This window comes from Aphelocoma coerulescens, unplaced genomic scaffold (genome assembly GCF_041296385.1).
Source record: "Aphelocoma coerulescens isolate FSJ_1873_10779 unplaced genomic scaffold, UR_Acoe_1.0 HiC_scaffold_56, whole genome shotgun sequence".
Classification (NCBI taxonomy): domain Eukaryota; kingdom Metazoa; phylum Chordata; class Aves; order Passeriformes; family Corvidae; genus Aphelocoma; species Aphelocoma coerulescens.
The window spans coordinates 696,518-716,657 of record NW_027183905.1 but is presented as its reverse complement, the minus strand read 5'-3'; the positions used below and the strand labels follow the sequence as shown (position 1 = coordinate 716,657).

The 20,140-nt window shown below is 49.3% G+C and overlaps 1 pseudogene; it reads left to right on the top strand.

Annotated features, from left to right (window-relative positions):
• The first annotated feature begins 1,066 nt into the window (after window positions 1-1,066).
• LOC138101921 (zinc finger protein 551-like) lies at window positions 1,067-19,978 on the top strand (annotated as a pseudogene).
• The last annotated feature ends 162 nt before the right edge of the window (window positions 19,979-20,140 follow it).

The following is a 20,140-nucleotide window of genomic DNA, read 5'->3' as shown; positions in this document are numbered from 1 at the left end:
CAAGATCAGGGTGAATTCGGCTTCTCAGGCTTTGTAATTAACATCTTCTGTCTGAACTAACATTGCTGTCTCCCAATAGTTAACTTGTGCTTACATGAGTTAGTTATTGACTGCCCCTTCTTCAATCCCCCCTTTTCTTTGGTTATTTGTAATTCTTTACAAATCTTGTATGTCTTTAAAGTAAGAACCCTTCTCTATCTTATCTCTAAGTTTATGCTTGTGCCACTGAGCATAAGCATCGCGATTTCAAGTACATAGTATCATACAACAGTAACTACTAATACAAACAGTAAGTAGGAATGCAATAACACAGATAGCTATTACAAACAATTGTTTAAGCCAGGATAAGTTGGGTAACCATGATGTAAGTTTGTCCCATACCTCTTTAAACCCCCAAGAAGTGTCATCTAAAGTGATTTGATGCAATGTTCACTTTGGATAAATAATTTTAAGTTTTCTGGATATGACTATGAGATCTTTTTATCTTAGCCCACCTATCTGTGCTAATTTTTTTTTTTTATCTAATTTAAATCATAATTAGAGTTAGGGCTTGGATCTGAACTCTACTGGCCACTGCTTTTGCTGTTTTGTCTGCCATAGCATTTCTCAGTTCAGGGATAGTGTTACCCTGGGAGTGTCCCCTACAATGCATTATAGCCACTTTTGAAGGTTTTATCACTGCTTCCAGTAACTGCATGATTTCAGTAGTGTGCTTGATTTCTTTCTTCTGTGAGGTTAATAAACCTCTTTCTTTCTAGATAGCCCCGGGAGCGTGTACTACCCCAAAAGCATACCTTGAATCAGTCCAAATGTTGATAGGTTTTCCTTCAGCCAACGCCAAGGCTCCAGTTAGGGCTGTTATTTCAGCCTTTTGAGCTGATGTCCCCACAGGTAACGGTTTTGCCTCAATGACAGCGTCTGTGGTTGTAACTGCATACCCAGCGGGCTGCTCACCATTCCTGACATAACTGCTCCCATCAGTGAACCAGTTTGCCGCATTTTCTAGCGGAGAGTCCTTTAGGTCCGGGCAGCCAGAATAAACTGCCTCCATGGTTTCAATGCAGTCATGCTGTACAGGCTCCTCAGCAGCCTTGCCCTGGAGGTAAGCTGCTGGGTTTAAAATGTTAGTTACTTGGATACTCACATCTTCTGATTCTGCTAGGACAGCCTGGTATTTGAGAAAGTGAGATGGGGTTTCCTTTCTGTGTGAGCACTGCTGACACTGTGTGAGAGACAAAAACAGTTATCTGCTGGCCCAGCGTGAACTTGTGAGCTTCTTCTATGTTCAGGATCACAGCTGCCACTGCACGCAGGCAGGCAGGGGGGCTCTCCTTGGCTGACCACGTCCAGCTGCTTGGAGAAATAAGCCACCGGCCTTTTGTATGGTCCCAGCTTCTGTGCCAAAAGTCCCAGCGCCAGTCCTTGTCTCTCATGTGAGAACAACAGAAAAGGTTTAGTGACATCTGGTATGCCCAGTGCTGGAGCTTGCATCAACTCACGTTTCAGAGTTACAAATGCATTATTAGTCTCTGGTGTCCAGCATAGGTGAGTTCCCCCAGTCTCTTTTAGGAGTTGGTATAAAGGTGGCCTGGGCATTTGACAAATTGCCTCTTTCCTGTTGTCTCCCAAGGCTCTCTCCCCTCCTGCCAGTTCATACCCCAGATATGTAACTTTCTGGAGGACTAGCTGAGCCTTTTCAGGGGAGACTCTATATCCACTTAGTCCCAGAAAATTTAAAAGACTTACAGTCCAATTCTTGCAGTCTTCATGGGTCCTTGTTGCTATCAGTAGAGCATCGACGTACTGCAGAAGTGTACCTTCTCCAAGTGGCAGTGTCCAGGCTTCCAGTTCTTGGGATAATTGACCTCCAAATATCGTGGGGTTATTTTTGAATCCTTGTGGCAATACAGTCCATGTGAGCTGACTTTTTCTCCCTGTTCTGGGGTTTTCCCATTCAAAGGCAAAAATTTCCTGACTGCTTTCAGCTAATGGCAGACAAAAGAGAGCATCTTTTAAATCTAAAACTGAAAACCACACTCAGTCACTTTGTAATTTTGTGAGTAAAGTGTCCTCAGGTCCTAACTAATCAATAACTTTCATCTGGCTTTTGTACTGGTAGAATTGGGGTATTGCAGGAAGGTCTACACTCTCTCAACAACCTCTGATTAATAAATGTAGTAATTATTGGTTCTATTCTTACTCATGTTTTATGCCTTAGTGTTTATTGTTTAATTGACACTGGTTGTGCCCCTTCCAGTAGTTCAATAATCACTGGGGGAGCCCGTTTTGATCTCTGGAATTTCAACATCTACTAATGAGATCACTTGATTTGTTATTTTACTATCTATGGGTATTTCTCTTTCCTTTATCTAATCTTAGTGGTTTAACTTACAGTTTAAAGTCCTAGTCAGGTATCTTTAGGAGGCTTCTTTGGTTGTAGCTTCTTTATACAGTTTTTGTTATAATAATATTCTTACTCTGCTGTATAATTCTATACATTATGAAGGATTAGTTTTTATGATACAAAACTAACACACAAAACATTTTCATACAAAATGTTCTCATGCAAACATATCTTTACATTAGGGCTATGCTCTGTTTTCCAGGAGACAGATTATAGCACTCGTCATTTAATCTTGACACAAGCTACAAACTGTGGCTTTATTTTGGTGGGATTAAAAATGAAATGAATTCTCTTTCAAACCTAGGGTTTTTGGTTTTTGTGTTTTTTTTTTTTTTTTTTCCTTCATCTCATTCTGCACCTACAACTGAGATTGCAGAATGTGATATAAATCCTCTTAAGACATATGGCATGAGATTGAACAGCACTTTAGTTTGAGAGCTGGTAGAAGGCTTTTCTGTATCCCCCTTGGTTTAGGAAGGGGGGTTCAATAATTTCTCATGTAGCATTTGCTTGTGTTTTGTCAAGATTCTTTAATTCACTAATTAGAAAATCCAAAAATTTAGCTAGATTATAATAATTTTGAAGCCTTCTGAGGCAGAACCAGGAAGGTTAGTTCACATTTGTAGGATTTCAAATATGTATAAATTCTTATACCAACTCTTAGGATAATATTGGTTGAGACAAATTATACATCTATAAGACTTTAACCACACCATTTTTCAGTAAAAAGACAAAACAAGTTAGACAAAAATTAAACTCAAGAATATGTAGAATGCTTTAACTTCTATTTGATCTCTCACCAAGTCACTTGCAATGAAAACACAAACAAATTACAAACATTAACCAACTGACAATGCGAGCAATTATGGTGACACTTTACATTTCATTGGTTTTCACACAGCTCCATCTCATGTGTTGGTAGATTCCTATAAAAGGAAAGTGAAAATTTGGCCCACTACACCAATTATTAAAAAGAAGTAAAACCTTTTGGGGCTAACACAAAGTGACAGTGAAGCAATGGTTATCACATTTAGGTGTGATTTTGCTGCTTGCAGTTTCCTTGCTCTCAAACTGCTTTCTTTACCTTTGATGTCGGGACATTTGACATTCCTAGAGAAGAAAAAAGAAACAAACTTCCCCCCCTCCCAAAAAAAAATGAAAAATATGTCTGAGTGAAACAAGAGCTTAATTGCTTAAACTTATTCAAGTGGAGTTTTAGTATTTATTCTATGAAGTGCTTGTTGCACCACTTTTGTTGTCTCCCACAGGTTTTCGGTGGGGTTTCTTCCAACTGATTCTTCAGTGGAGGGAGTGAGACTGCTTTTAAAAGTTTTGCAAGAGTTGCAGTCTGTGAATCAGGCATTTGGATTGCCCTTTTTTTTTTTTTTCTTCAGGGTTTTAGTAGGCTTCTGCTTTTCGCCCTGGAGCAGTTTGCCTTATCAGTTTGCTCCCTTTGTTCTGGTGATTTTCCCTTTGGACAAGATCAAGTTCGGCAGCAAGCAATGCTACTGCCTAAAACCCCTTTTTTTTTTTTTTTTTTTTTTTTTTTATTACCAAATCCACCCCAGGAGTAGAGAGGTGATTAACAAATTAACCACGGAAGGATAGCAAAACATTTTCTCCATAGGTTTCTCTACAGCCCCCGCAGATGAGGCTGCATGACAAATACCTGGGCCTGCACAGGGACACCACCATCCCCACAAGGCAGCAGCTGCAGAATTGGCTCCAGGGTTAGAATCTGCCAATTCTAGTTTTCCACAATAAACCACAGACTGGTGGCGGGGTTCCCCACAAGATAGGAGCTCCGGATTTGCCTCAGGTCTGAAACCTGCCAATTTTGGCTTTTCACAACAAAACACGAAAGGCACAGGGGCACAGGTCCCCTCCAAACAGGAGCCTTTCAGCTCTGCACAAGCACCACATAACAGGAGCCTTACAGCTCTGCACACCCAAACCTGTTAATCACGTCCGCAATTCTTACAACTTCTGCCATCACCTTTGCCATCGCTTTTGCCTTTTCCTCATCTCTTCTTACGTACACATACACTTGCTGTACTTTTCTAACCAGTTTCTCTCAAATTTCTCACTATTCTCTGCCACTCTCCCCTTACTCTAACATTATCTGCACTTTCTTTTTTTTTTTTAATTCTTGCTCTTTCTAGTCTGATACCAAGCTCTCTCCTCTGGCAGCTTGGACACCACCCACTCCATCTAGTAGAAGTACAATACCACTTTCTCTCACAATTAATACATGCACAGAAATACAAGCTTCACAACTGTTTTCATACACTAAACACGGGATTTCAAAAGGGAAATCAGATGGAGCTACATTAGAAAGGCGTTGGGGGTCTGGATGTTTTCAATTCAATAGCTAAAATCTTTTCTCCTCTAAAATCTGCCCCCCCTTCGGACAGTAAGGTTGAATTCCGAACCAATGGTTTATATGATTTATCCTCATTCACTCTTTGCCAAACGCTTCGCTTTTCTCTGGCCGAGCCCGTCGCCGGGGTACGGAACCGCAGATAGAGCCCCTCACTCACTTCGCACTTTGACAGCACGTCTCATCCACTCTCACTCACACAGCAGCACAATAGCAACAGACAAACACAAATAGCCGTACAATATCGCATAACAGCGGGGTCCAACCCCTTAAAGGTACCTTTCACAGTGGGGTCCAACCCCGGGGGGGTCCAACCCCCTTAAAAGTACTTTTCCTCTTGCCCAGGACTAATTTTGGGAGACCCAGTCTTCCTCGGGACTTTCAACCCACCCTCAGGGACTCGAACCCTGGACCTGCAGGTATTTTGTGTTTAAAAGGAATAGCAAATACCTTAATTTGGTGCAGATGGTCCTTGTCTGCCCCTGCCGTGAGCCAAAGGACAGCTGAGCTCCCCCTGAAAATTCAGGGTCGCGACTGGGAGGTCTGCTTCCCCCTGGATCCAGCAGCCGGGCAGAGAGGGTCCCATCTCGGGGTGCCAGATGAATCGTGCCGCAACCGGGCCAGGAGACACTTCAGAGACAGAGTCAGAGAAGTGGGTATTTGCTTTATTCGGCGCGCTGGGTGTGCAGGGATCGCTCCTCCAAACACACACACCTGGTGCTCTCTACAACACAGTATTAAGGGTTAAATTATGAATATTCATCACATTCCTTGGGACAGGTGTGGTTACACAAATTATTTCTCGGAAGTCATTAGCATATGGGCCACGCATGCGCTGTGTGTCCTGGTGGTCGCGCTGAGGAAGGCCTCTCCTCTTCCTCGGGGGTCTTTCTGATGAAGGCCAGTAGTCATCCTCGCAGTGAACTTTTCACCTTTCTCCCTGGGCATGCGTAGTCCTTTGAGGGATGATTCAGCAATCTCTGAGATGATCCTTGTCCCCTCTATCTTGACAAGATCAGGGTGAATTCGGCTTCTCAGGCTTTGAAATTAACATCTTCTGTCTGAACTAACATTGCTGTCTCCCAATAGTTAACTTGTGCTTACATGAGTTAGTTATTGACTGCCCCTTATTCAAGGGACACCGTAAGGGGTGGGGCTGGGCTGCCGCTGGACCCGCAGGGGCTGGAGGGGGCAGTGGGAACACCGGGGCCACCGGCGGAGCCACCGCCACTGGAACAAGTGCTGGAGCTACGGATGGTGCCATAAGAGCCGGAACAGGCGGGACCTGGGGCTCCAGGAGCGGTGGTGCAGCTGCAAGTGGTGCCACAGGAGCCTGGGCTTGGGGGGGGAAACAGGCGGGAATGGAGGGGGCAATGCTTCCAGGGGCTCCCAGCCCTTCTCTTTCTTGTTTTCCCCTTTTTTTTTTCCTTTCCTTGGTCTCTGACAACTTAAAAATTCTTATCCCCTTGGGCTCTATGTTTCCCACTCAGAAAGAAGCATACTTGCTTTCTTCTGTGTTAAAGGGTTCTTTTGAATTTACAAATACTTGTAAAGCCTGACAGATCCAGACTTCAAGAGCCATGTCTGGGCCAGAATACATTGTCAGATCTTATTTCCTTCTCAGCCCAACCAAACATACAAAACTGTATCATTTTGACTTTGCTCTTTTTCTTTGTACTTGGGTTTGTATTCCAGTTAGCTAACAGAACTCCCCAAGGGCTTTCCTGGGGTATCTCTACTGGCATGCCTCTATTCCCTTTTTTTTATTCCCTGACTCTTGCTTACTAGTTTTTATGTCCCATTTTCTCAGAATCTTATCTATACTTCCCAGGCCTTTGTTTCCCACTTTTTGTTTTGATAAAAACCAACAAAACAAACAAGTATTCAAACCCCACCTCCTCTCTCCCCTTTCTTCTAGAATACAAAACTTCCTTCCTCTTAATACATATGCCTCCCTCCAGAAAATAAAGTTGTATTTCAAGGTTTAACATTTCTATCACATACATTTTCATTCATTCTCACTCACTCCTTTTTATTTTTCCAATTTCTCTTTCTCAAGCGCTTTCAGTCACAACCACACAAGATTAAGGTACCTTTTAATTTCAAATTGTTGGCCAATATTCACCCCTGAGCCCAAAGTTCTGGGTTTCTTGGAGTAATCCTCAATTTGTCAGAATTAAGCCTGGATTTCTTGAATTTTTAACCCTCAATCCAGCAGTCTCAAAACCCAAACGTCTTGGAACTAACCCTCAATTTAGCAGAATTAAGCCCGGATTTCTTGAATTTTTGAACCCTCAATCCGGCAGTCTTAAACCCTAAATTTCTCGGATCCAATACTAGGAAACTCTTGACTCCCCTCCTTCAAGGGATCCAGTCCCTCCCCTGAAACCCAGTCCCAGTTAAACCCGGAGTTCTCTCACTCCTTTTATCTTTCTCTTCGCCTCTTTACTGACTGCTTCCCTCGCGGGAGAGCAGAACTGCAGCCTCAGAGGCTCCACACTCGCTTCGCAGCTCTGGGGTAACCAGCCCGTGTCTCATGCACACACTTTCATCCCCCGTATCCCCCCAAAAAAAGAGGAATTAAAAAATGCTCACCTTTCTCTGAGTCTTCGTGCACGGTATCTTAGAGAGCCTTTCCTTTCTTTTTGCTTTGTCTCCTCTCTTGTCCTCCAGGTGTTTGACCTGCAAACCCCCCTGACCACGTCGGGAAACACAAAGCAAGGCCACCAAAAGCAGGCGGGGGCGCTCTGCCGCTCAGGGTTCCCCGGGAGATCTCAGAGGTGAGGCCTTTTCCCCATACGGGCAACCAAATTGTGAAAAACGAGGTTCACTCTTTGTAAATTTTTAAGGAAAGTTTAATAGAAGGGGCAATTAGAGGACAACAGCAAAAAGGGTATTACAGCCGGGTGCTTTGGCAGACATCCAAAGGCACAACTCTACATCCAAAAGATTGTCTTTAAAAGTACATCTCTTATTGCATATTCATCACAATCCTGCATGATTCATAAATTCTTTGGAGTTGCTAAGTATCATCCCATCAGCCTTATCTTCCTCCTTGGCTCCATTCTGTCTGGTTTCGGGTTTTTCTTCTGATAAGATTCTCCAGGAATGTGAAGATATTTTCTGCCTATCTTTTCTAAATTGACTACATAAACAGTAGACGCTCTATATCGTTACAGAACCTAGGTAGAGTTTTCCTAACATTAAGGAGCATGAAAAAAAAGCCAACATCACAATACATTCATAACAATTATTTAACATGCGAAAAGCCAACATCACAATACATTTATAACAGTGGGGAGAGGGATGATTCCCCCCCGCTTTTTTGAGTGAAGTTCTCCCAACATTCTCTGTTTGCTGTTTTCCTTTGCAGCTTCAGGGATTTCTGTTGCAGAGTCAGAGATGCTCAGGGTGGGCTCTGCCTTTAGCGATGCAAATTCCGTCTGTGCAGGGAGGCAGAGCTTGGGGTGAGGGGCAGAGGGAATCAGCCCAATTCCTCTGTCAGGCAAGGAGAGCCTGGGACATTGTGCACATTTCCCCCAGCTGAGTTAATTTGCATTTCTAAATCTCCTCTGCTGGCTGCCTGGAAAGAAGCTTCTCTTCCAGGGCAGCCATCAAGTGACTCACGTGTTGCCCCCCAACAAGCCTCTTCTTTTTGTTGTTGCTTTGGTTTGGCTTTTTTAACTGTTTATGAGTTAAAGGGACTCCTTTAGAGCTTTTCTAGTTTGGCAAAATACAACCTAAAGGTGAATGTCAAAAAACCCATACCAAAATTTTGCCATCACTAACAACCATGCACACACATACAGAATAAAACCCCAAAGCATCAAAGATTTTTGCTACTTCTTCTCCTAAAACTAAAAATTGACTCTCACATCCCTGGCCCAACCCTTACTTACAATATAGAAGTAGGATTATTGATACTAGGAAAAAACATTCTAATGGTGTAATCTAGTCACACCCAGCCCAGAGTGTGAGTTAACTGAGAGCCAGAGTGGAATTCTCCTGCTGTCTCCCGCAGCACCTGTGGCGAGTGCAGGCACAGAAAGCTCTGAAGCTCGCCCGGTGCCAGCGAGGATTGGCCCCCAGTGCCTGGAGATGCCAGAGGAGGTGCCCAGCCAGACAATTTCAGCAGAGGATCTGTGGGCAGCCCCCGGGGCTTGCCCCGCTGTGGAGCCCTGGCTGCTGCTGCGGCCCCTTCTGTGCAGGGGCAGTGGCGGCCTGGCCTGCTCCTCCTGCAGCCGGGGAGTGCAAATCCGCGGGGCTTCCGAGAGCTTGAGGCGAGGCTGAGGGGTCCCCCCGTGTTCAGCTGTGCTGGCGGCTGTTTCTGTGCTCGGGGACACTTGGAATGGGCCACGCCCTTGGCCACCAGTGGTGCTTCTTTGCATTCCTCAGGCAGGACCTGATGTCCTGGTTGGATGTTGTGGGCAGCAAAGTCCCAAGGCAGGGTCTGTGCCAGCCGAGCTTCCTGTGGAAGAGCTTTCAGAAGAGACAGGATTCTGGCCACAGACTGCTTGAAACAGACATCCCTGATCTCCACCTCCCACTAGGTCAAGAACTACCAGGATGGGAAATTGCAAACATCAGTTCCAGGGGAGATAATTGAATATCTACCCTGGGTCTGCCTCTTCTTCTTGCCAAAGCCAATGGCAGCAGCCGTACCCGTGGCATCTTGGTTTCTCTCCTCAGCTTCAGAAGGTGTTTCTTTATTTCCCCATTCATTCTTTCTACCCAACCCAAACTCTGGGGGTGCCAGGGGGTCTGGAGGTGCCACTGTGTTCCTAAAGCAGCCAGAACAGCCTGAAGGATCTTTCCTGTAAAAGGATTTCCCCTGTCTGAGTCTATTGCTTCCACAGTCTCCTATCTTGGAATTGTTTGTTCCAAACATGCCTTAAGAACTGATCCAGGGATTGCTGAAGCAGTTGGAAATGCTTCTGCCCCGCTGTGAGCTGCCATGCTGTTAGCAGAAGATATTGAAGCCTTCCTGCTCAGGGCATTTCAGTGCCAGGCTCTTCCAGGCACCCCCAGCTCGGCCCTTTGAGCTGAGCATGCGGGCGCTGAGCTGCGCTTTGTCTCATTCCCTTTCCTTAAGAGCAGCGTGTCTTGTCACTCTTTTCCCTTCTGCTGCCCTTGCAGACCCATCCCTAAACACATTTTCTCCCTCAGGCCAGGGAATGTCTGGTAAATCTCTGCTAGGCCGGGTCTGGAGCTCTGTCACTTGACTGCAGCCATGGGTTTCTTGCCAGCCCTGTGTCCAGGGCCGTTCAAACAGGAGGCTGGGTTCAACCCTTCCCCTGTCCTCAACTCTGAATCCTCCTGTTCCATCCAACAAGTTTCATTCTGTAAGAACCGAGGGCTGCTCATCCATTTAGAGGCTCCTTTGGTTAACAAAGCTTTACCTTGATGCCAGGCTTGAACAGTCAGAGATTCTGCTGCTGTCAGTTTTCAGGCCTCAGTTCCCATTAAAGCCGGGGCTGCACAATTCTGCAGACAATGAGGCCACTCTCTGGCCACTGGGTGAAACATTTGAGCCCAGGAATTCCTTTGGCATGGCCCTGATTAACATCCACATGCAATTCAAATGGTTTTTCCCTGTCTGGGAGGGCCAGGGCAGGAGGCTCAGTTAATCTGCTTTTGAAGCCTTGTAAATTGTGCTTTCCTTCTGGTGTCCATGATGGGGTTTCTTGCCTGGCAGGAGAGGAGAGTTGTAGGGAGAGATGCCTGACTCCAGAAGTGCTGCCTTTAGCAGGGACTCAGTAAGAGGCTGTAACCCCTTCCTTGCCTCCCTTGGAACAGGGTATTGCTTTTAGACACCACTTGTCCTGGTTGCTCCAAAGGAATTTGGAGAGGCTCCATATCTGATTTTCCCTATTTCCCTGGGGCTGCCCACACTTCTGGGTTCACTTCAGCAGAGGCCTTTGCAGACATTTGACACAAAGGTCCAGCAGCATTAGCCTCTGTATCTCCTTTGACAATATGAATTTGCATTCCCACTTCAGCCACCAAATCCCTTCCCAGTAAATTACAATCACAATTAGGAGCAAACAGAAATTGATGCATTTTGAATCCATCTCCCAGATCTACTGATAGTGGTTGAATAAAACACACCTGCTCATTTTTCCCACTTATTGCCTGAATAATGAAAGAACTTCTTGACAATTTCCCCCCTTAGGTGTCAGATTTGGAGTGGATTCAGAGTGGTCCTGCCACTCCCCACCACGGAGAAACCTCCTGAAATCCTGACCTTGTTTCCCTGTCCTGGAAGCTGGTGATAGAGAGGACCTGCAGCTGGAAATTTTGAGCATAAGATGGGGGAAGGTGCTGTAGAACATCCCAGTCCGCACTATTTCTCTCTTCCTCCCCTTTTCATCTTCCTTTTCCTTACCACATCGATTCCTCCTGCTGCTGTTTGCCTTAACCATATTCCTGCACCTTCCCTTCAACCAATCATTTCCCAGCACATCAACACCATCCGTTTGTTGAGTCCCCTTCTCAGCTTCCCTTACTGTTCCCCCCTGGGTGTCCATGTCCTTAATTTCTCTGGGAGAATGTGCAGACTACCTCAACATTCTCTCCTTTTGTATAGGAAACGATGTCCATGGTTCTGTTCAGGCTTTGTTGTTGTTCTGGAAGTTGAGGAATTGAGCAGGAGCTTGGCTGAGCAGCAGTGTGTGTCAGTCAGTGCCATTTTGTGGAGCTGCTGGTTTCTGCTGTCACTTCCTTCTGTACAAGTCCCTGTCCTTGTCCCTGTCTGAGCAGATTCAGAGTATGTGTTTGTAAAGACACATTCCTCTTATTCCTTTCAACACGATGGAGAAGGGAGGGACAAGGCATAAAAGGGCATTTAGGACACCCAAACTGAGCAATAGAGAGGGGGGTGGGTCATCCCCAAACTAAGCTGGGGGGAGCTGGGATTTGGGGGGACGATGGAAAAGGGGTGGGAGAGGGGGGACAGCGGGAAAGGGAATCCTCTGGGGGTCCCTTCGTGTCCCCATCTCTTGATCCCTGGAGCGATTCCCCAGGGCTCTGGGAGGGGATGGATCCACACTGGGGGATCCCTGACTCCCCTGCCCATCCGTGGGGGGCTCAGGGGGGTTCCCCCCACTTAGCATCCGGTGCTGCGGGAGCTGAGGGGAAGAGAGGGGTAGGAAAGGGGGGTCCAGGGTGGGCACGGAAGAGGAGTGGGAGGAAGAGGAGGGAAACAGGAGGAGGAGGAGCAGGAAGAGGGGTAGAAGGAGAAGCACGAGGTTCCATCCCACAGGGGACAAGGGAGGGGGAGCTTGCCCCAAATATATCAGGGAGTCCTGAAGAGTGGTTTTTCTGGGGGGAGTGTTTGGAGTTTGCAGATTCCAGAATCGAGACCCAAATACCTTTGTGGGTCACTGGGAGGGCTTGGGTTTTTCGGGCAAGATGTTTGGATCTTGCAGAACCCCAAAGCTGAGTCACAGATTCCCCTTGGGTGGGTATTTGGGGGTCCATATGATGATCAGCATTTACTGGTGGGGGGGGACATCAGTCTCGGGGACCCAGAGGAGAACGGTGGAGAGGAACCCTGGGACCCTCAAGTGGGGAGAGCAGAGAGGGACAATACCAGAGCTGGGGGCCCCCCGGCAGCCTGAAGGGGGGAGGGGAAGAGCCTGGAGTGGGAGGACCCCTGGGATCCATGGAACCTTGGAGAGTCAGGGGAGAAGGGATCACTGGGACCCTCAAAACCCCCTGGATTATCTGTAAGCAAGACCCCAGAATGGGGGGACTCCAGGGGGGCCACAGGACCCCATCAGCCCAGGGAAGGGACCCCCCAAAACCCAAGAGTGGAGAGACGAGAGGCAGATCTCCTATGAGGGTTTTTTTGGGGCCTGATCTTGGTGCTTCGGGGATTTTTATGGACACAAAACATCCAGTGACTTCCTGAAATGGACTTGGGCAGGAGGAACCCCCAGCCCAAGGTGCTCACCCCTTGTTTTTCCCCCCAAACCAGGATTTGTTATTCCCAAGGTGTGGCCGGATGGAGGAGGAGGAAAAGTCCCAGAGATCCCACATGAGGAGGGGGTGCAAATGCAGCCCAGAGAGATCCAAGGAGGAAAGATCCCCCCTGTGCTGGGAAGGCAGCCAGAGATCCAGGGGGAAGAGCTTCAGCTAGAGATCCAACCTGATCCAGCACCAGAGGATCCACACTGGGGAACAGCCCTATGAGTGTGGGAAATGTGGGAAGAGCTTCAGCCAAAGCTCCAGCTTCCTCAATCACCACAAGATCCACAGTGGGGCAAAGCCCTACGAGTGTGGGGAATGTGGGAAGAGCTTCAGGTGGAGCTCCCACCTGAGGGAGCACCAGAACATCCACACTGGGGAGCGGCCACATGAGTGTGGGGAATGTAGGAAGCGCTTCAGCTGGAGGTCCAGCCTCATCAATCACTTCAAGGTCCATACGGGGAAACGGCCCTATGCGTGTGGGGAGTGTGGGAAGGGCTTCAGAATGAGCACCCTCCTGATCCGCCACCAGTTATTCACACTGGGGAATGTCCCTACGAGTGTGGGGAATGTGGGAAGAGCTTCAGCCAGAACTTCAACCTGAGGGAACACCAGCACATCCACTGGGGAGAAGCCCTACGAGTGTCCCGAATGTGAGAAGAGATTTCGGAGGAGCTGCGATCTCCTCGTACATCAGCGAATTCACACAGAGGAGAAGCCCTTCTGCTGCCCCGACTGCGGGAAGGGCTTCAAGCAAAACTTCGCCCTTGTCCTACACCAGCGTATCCACACCGGCGAGAGGCCCTACGAGTGTCCCAAGTGTGGGAAGAGGTTTGTGAGGAGCTCGGATCTCAACAAACATCAGCCAGTACACACAGAGGAGAGGCCCTTCCGCTGCCCCGACTGCGGGAAGGGCTTCAACAACAGCTCCAACCTCGTCAGGCACAGGCGCATCCACACCGGGGAGAGGCCCCACCTGATCCACCACCAGGTGATCCACACCGGGGGAACGGCCCTATGAGTGTGGGGAATGTGGGAAGAGCTTCAGCCACAGCACCGACCTCATCAGTCACCACACGATCCACACCGGGGAACAGCCCTACACCTGCTCAGAATGTGGGAAGAGCTTCAGCCGTAATTCCCATCTGAGGGTACACCAGCGTGTCCACACTGGGGAGAGGCCCTACGAGTGTCCCGAGTGTGGGAAAAGGTTTCAGAGCACCACAGCCCTCCTCAGACATGAGCGCATTCACACAGATGAGAGGCCCTTCCGCTGCCCCGACTGCAGGAAGGGCTTCAAGCAAAACTCCACCCTCATCAGGCACCGGCGCACCCACACCAAGGGGAGGCCCTATGAGTGTCCCCAGTGTGGGAAGAGCTTCTCCAGCAGCTCTAACTTGACCCAACACCAACGGAGGCACCGCTAAGGGAAGCCCTGCGAGTGCCCTGAGTGCGGGAAGAGCTTCGTGCACTGCTCCAGCTCCATCCCCCGTGGGAGGATCGGCGTTGGATGATCCCCAGTGACCCCCATTGGGCAGAGCCCTGGTAATCTGTTGTCCTGGTGATCCCTGTTGGGAAGACACCTGGCTGAGAGGCTCCACATCTTCCTGGCTCCCTGCGGGCACCTGGATGAACCCAGGGGCAGGGACATCCATTGGGACGCAGACCGACATCGGGAATTCATTGGGGAGAGAGGATTTGTTGATTATTGACCCCAAAAAATCTTTTCCATTCAGTCCTATCTTCTGGTGGCATCAAGCAACTCTGGATGGTCTTGGAGGTCTTTTCCAACCTCAGTGATTCCATGATTCCGATTTTCTCTGGCCCAAGGGCGTCTTCCACAGCCAAATGGTGATGGACTGGGGCAAAGACTGATTCTGGAGACAGTGAGGTGGAACCCCCAAGAAAAAGGTTCTTCGCTCCAACCCAAGCACAAGGATCCTCAGCTGGCACAGACACGGAACTCCATTTCTTTTGGCCTTGGTTTTCTTTTCATTTTTCTTCATCCTTCAATACACTTGAAACTGGGGTAAAAATAAAGACATTGAACTGACACATGGGTGGTGACATGGAGGGACAATGACATGGAGGGAAACATGGTGGAGACACAGCCATGGGTGAGGACACGGTGGGACAGGACCAGTGACATGTGGCGACATGGCCATGGCCGGTGCCATGGGGGGAACTTGCAGGCGATGTGGGAGATGCTGGATTTGAGGGAGTTGAGGGTTCCTGGGAGGGACTTGGGGCTTGCTGAGGGCTTTGGGGACCCCAGGCCGAGCGGCTCCGGCTGCGCTGGGAGACCCTGGCGGAGGTTCTGGGGCAGCTGCTCAAGGACCCCCTGAGCTTGGACCCCCAGCCAGCATTGGGGTCCTGGAAGGGAATGAACGTCCTTGTCCCCAGGAAGGAAATCCTAGCACCCCCAGGGTGTTGGGGGCAGCTGAGAGGCCACAAGAGGGAGCAGAAGGCCAGACAGAGCTGTCCCCCTGCAAAACTGCACCCCAAGAATCCTGAAACTCAGGGATTCCTCCCAGAAAAAAGCTGCCAGGAGCTGCCCTAATTGAGGGAAAGGGGGAATGGGACCCCCAGACTGAGCAGGAGCAGCGTGGAACCCCCAAACCCAAGCATCAGCAAGGGGGTTGGCAATTGGGGGAACGATGATGAAGGGGTAGAAGAGTGGGAAAAAAGAGGGGTCTGGGATCCCCAAAGAGAGCGGGAGGGGCATGGGACCCCCAAAATGAGTTGGGAGAGGTCTGTGAGTTGGAGGGAACAATGGGAGTGGGGAGGGAAAGGTGGGGTTGGGACGGAAGAAGTGCCGTTCCATGGGGATCCAGCCCTCTTCCCCAGGATTTGAACCCTGGAGCGATTTCCTGGGGCTCTGGGGGGGGGATGGATCCATACTGGGGATGTCCCCAAGCCCCCTGCCCATCCCTGGGGGGCTCACAGGGAGTTCCTCCCCGCCAACATCCGGTGCTGCGGTGGCCGTGGGGCAGGCGGGTGTGGGAAATAGGTGTCCGGGTTGGGAGCGGGGGAGGAGCAGGAGGGAGAGAGGAGCAGGAGGTGTAGGAAAAGGAGGAGGACGAAGAGCAGGAACCGGAATAGGAGGAGCAAGAAGGGGAAAAGGAGGAGCAGGAATAGAAGGAAAAGGAAGAGGAGGAGCAGGAGGAATTTTTTTTGTAGGGGAGGAGGTGTTTGGATCTTGTAGGACTCCAAAGCTGAGCTGCAAATGAGCCTTGGAGGGATCTTGGAAGGTCATTGTGGTGATCACCCAGTACCGGTGGGGGAGGAGGGGGGTGGTGACATCGGTTTTGGGGTTCCCCAGAAGTGGGGAGAGCGGCGAGGGGAAATCCTGCAGCTGGGGGACCCCCGGCAGCCAGGAGGGGTGGGGGAGGCTGGAGATGAGCAGGGTCGGGGCCCCTCTCAATGCTGAAAGGGCCGGTGACTTCTAGAGCTGGGCTTGGGCAGCGGGACCATCAAACCCAATGCACTCACCCTTGTTTGTCCCCCAAAACAGGATTTCCCAATCCCAAACTTTGTCCAGATGGAAGAGGAGGCTGCGAGGAAGATGCACCGGGACCCCCAGGCTGGTGAGGTGGAAGTCAGTGCCCCTTCCCCCTCTCCCCTGCTCCATCTCCCAGCCCAGCATCGCCCCCGGCTGCAGGAAAACCCTGCTGCCGACGCTGTCCTGCCAGGGACGGACTGGGGGGATCTCCTTCCCTTTCCCTGTGGCACGGAAGCAAATCCCATCCTCTCCTTCTCCACTCTCCTTCCTCTCCTTTTTCTGTCCTTCCTTCCACTTTCCTTCCTCCTCTCCTTCCTCCCTTGTTCCTTTTTCTTGTTCCTTCCTCTTCTTCTACCTTTTCTGTTGGAAAGGAAAAAAAAAGGCCCGGTGGCTCTGGCAGGGGGAGAAATTGCAGTCCAAAACCAATGTGGTTGATAAAAGCAAGCTCTGTTTATTAGCAATCCAGAGGCACTTATATAGTATACCAGGTTGTTAACTCTTAAGTGGCTTAAAACTTATCAAAGCGAATTTCTGCTTCTACCTAATTGGACTTACATTGGCAAGCTTCTACAGTTATGTTATGATTAAAGGAATTCAGAGTTCACCTCCGCTCTCCAGGTCTTATCTTCAAACTCCCTCTTTTTTTCTCAAGCTTGTTTTTCACACAGGAATTTTCTCATGGAGAGTCTTTCTCACACAGGCCTTTTGCTTGCAGGCTCTTGGTACAGTTCTTTTATCAATCCCTGTCTCGGTTTGAAAGGCAGGTGTCTGCTAAGGAAGGCAGAAGCCTCCCTTGAAGTGGCAGATATAACCCCTTTCCCTCTGAGTTATTATGATTTTGAAATCAGGGGTCTTTAGGCAAAGATGTGGGAAATAGGAATAACAGTCCTTTACTATATATATAGATATATATATAGATATATAACCAGTCAAACAAACAACAATAACTATGGCAATAACAGCAAACAAACACAAACCCAGTCCCAGCCTTCTTGGCTGTCAGGCCCTTTCCCCTCGGGTGCAGTTCCGCTCACAGCCGGCAGGGGCGCTGGCGGCTCCCGGTGAGCAGGGCAGGTGCGATGGTTCCCCCGCGGCTGCAGGGGGCGCTCTGGAGCGAGCTCGGGGAGCACGCAGCAATGGTGCCCTGGGATCCCGGGAAGGGTGGAACAAAAGCTTCACAAACCGCTGGGCAGCCGATCCCGGACTCTCGGGAACAGCAGGCTGGAACAGCAGGCTGGAGCGGCAGGCACAAACACAAATCCTGAGTGGCAGACGAGATGTATCCAAAAGGGGAGCCCCCCGGAGGTCCACGCAGGCAGGGTGAGCACGGCTCTTCTTAGTTTTGTCTTTGGAAAAGGTTCCCTGACACCCACCACCAGTCACTAGCAACCACCTAGGGCAGCTGTTACATTCACCCCAGAGTCTCACTATTTCTCTTGCTACAGAGAGTGGTGGATCTGGCAAGTCCTCAGCTCCTTCACTCAGCCACGTCTGCAGCCTCTCCCAAGGCTTCTCGGGACCGAGGTCTCAGAGTCCCAGCTGTTGAAGTAGTGGCGTCACTTTCCTCAGGAGGTGATGCTGACTGCACCTTCTCATTTCGGGGTCCTGTAGCATGGCACCACTTTGCTGGGCACAGCTCTGGTCAGTGATGTAGCAATGACTTGTCCCTGTTGTTGCAGGACATTCTGCAGTGTTGCAGTCCACGTTCGTTCCCAGAGCAGGAACTGTAAAGGGGTTAACAACAACTGTGCGATGCTGATGTAATCATTTGGACACAGGACATCTGCTGTAAAGACAGACTGCAAAATGTTTTGTGTAGCTAAGTCAGCAAGCTTTTTGATTACTTTTTGTATCATTTCTTGGACTTGTGGTGGGTGTCAGGGAACCCTCTCCAAAGGCGGAACCAAGAAGGGAAGTTGCGTAGATTCTTGTGTATAGCACCAGACCCAGAGTGGGGAATTGTTTTGACTGTCTTGAGACAAGGGCATTGGCGGACATCTTCGATCGGCTGTCTGCCCATTTAGACCAATGAAGGCAGTACAGAGTGTGGCAGTGTTAGGGCGAGAGTGTAGCACAGGTTCGTGTCCCGTGGCAGCATGTGGTGGCCCCCGACCGCTGGGAAGTGACCAAGCAGCGCTGGGCCCGCAAACATTCTGAGAGGTTTGCTTCTCGTAAGCACCCTAACCGGGTCCCACACAATGTTGACAGCAATCCAAAAGAGACAAAACATGTGGGTCACCCTAGCTAATTTAATGGGGCAAGACTCTATGTGAGACTCTATGTGTCTGAGCCTGGCCAAGCCAGGGGACCCATTTCACACCTGCTTAATTGGGGTCCTGTACTTTAACTTGCAAGACTTCCGAGGGATGCTAGACAACAGCTCCCTGATAGGGAATGCCACAGGCAATGGCAGTTGTTCAGGGCTGATCAGACTCAAGCCTGGGCAGCAGCGTGCCTGCTGGCAAGCTGCATTCCTGAAAAGCATCAATGTCACCATGGGGACACCATAAGAGTTAGATCTACTGGGTTCCACAAACCAAACTGGGGATGGTTACATGACATTCAAGCCTCCCACTACCAGTCAATTAAATGTTAATAAGTGCCTTTGGGCCACTGTTGGCCCTCTTGCAGACTGGTTTCTGAGAAATTGCAAGTCTGAAGCAATGTACCACCAAATCAACCTCACGGGTCAAGCCCCGAAATGCCTCCCCAGTGGTACATTCTTAATATGTGGGGACCGTGCGTGGAATGGGGTTCCTGCCAGCCCACATGAGGGACCGTGCTACTTAGGGAAACTCACCCTGTTCCATCCAAACCTGCATCAACTCTTAAATATCACCCACCGCACTGAAACCAGGGTGCGCTGTTCAGTCCATGAGCTCAAATGTAAAAAGAATGAAGAGCCCATCTTTTGGAGTCGTGGTATAATTTGGCTAGCATCTATGCTTTTACCTGGTGCTTCAGCAGCCAGGGCTCACACAATATTGCATAAACTTCCTTGCTGGGCAAGGGATGAGCTAAACATAACTTCGCAGATGCTTGACAAGCTAAGCGCAGATGTTACTAGTGTTAGGCATGCAGTATTATAAAATTGGGCAACCATTGATTTTCTACTACTAGCTCACGGCCACAGCTGTGAAGATTTCCAGGGTATGTGCTGTATGAATCTTTCTGACCACTCTGTCTCAATACAAAAGCACCTCTCGGACCTCCAGAGGGGCCTGCACAACCTTCGGGAGACAGACGACCCTACTGGAGATGGGCTTAAGAGTCTGGGTATCACTGGATGGCTGCATACCTTGGTAGTAGAATGCTGCCGATTGCTATTTGTAGTTATATTAGGCTTAATAGTATTTGGGTGGATTTTTTCTTGCCTTAAAGCGGGGCTGCAAAAATCATTGACCAGGCCTGGGTTGACCAAAAATAAAATGGGGGATGTGTAGAGGAATTCCTTGTGGAACAGGGGCATATAATACCCCAGGACAGTCTGGACAGTCTGGGCACCCCAGGGTTGCTAGGGAAGAAATCTGAAGGGGCCTCAGGCTGCATACAGGCTTGAAAGACACCTGGCAGCAGGCAGCCTTTAAAATCCTTGGCAAAGTTACACACTGGTTGGCTCCTCCGCTGCTTAGAGGCTGTCCCATGGGAATAGGGCGTTAATCTTTGTAAAGTACATATAAGTTGGTGTAAGGAAACAATAAAGTGGAGCACGATGCTCAAATCATATCGGTGTTTGTATTGTGACTCTGGCCGGCTCCCCTGCGTTCGGAACCCCCCCCCGCTAAAGTGGCGGGTTCGTTGTGCCGTGTGGGCGCCGTGTTCGCCCTGGCGTGAGGGCGCTGCGGGAGTGGCTGCCCGTGCTCTCCTTGCCGCTGATGCCTCGGCA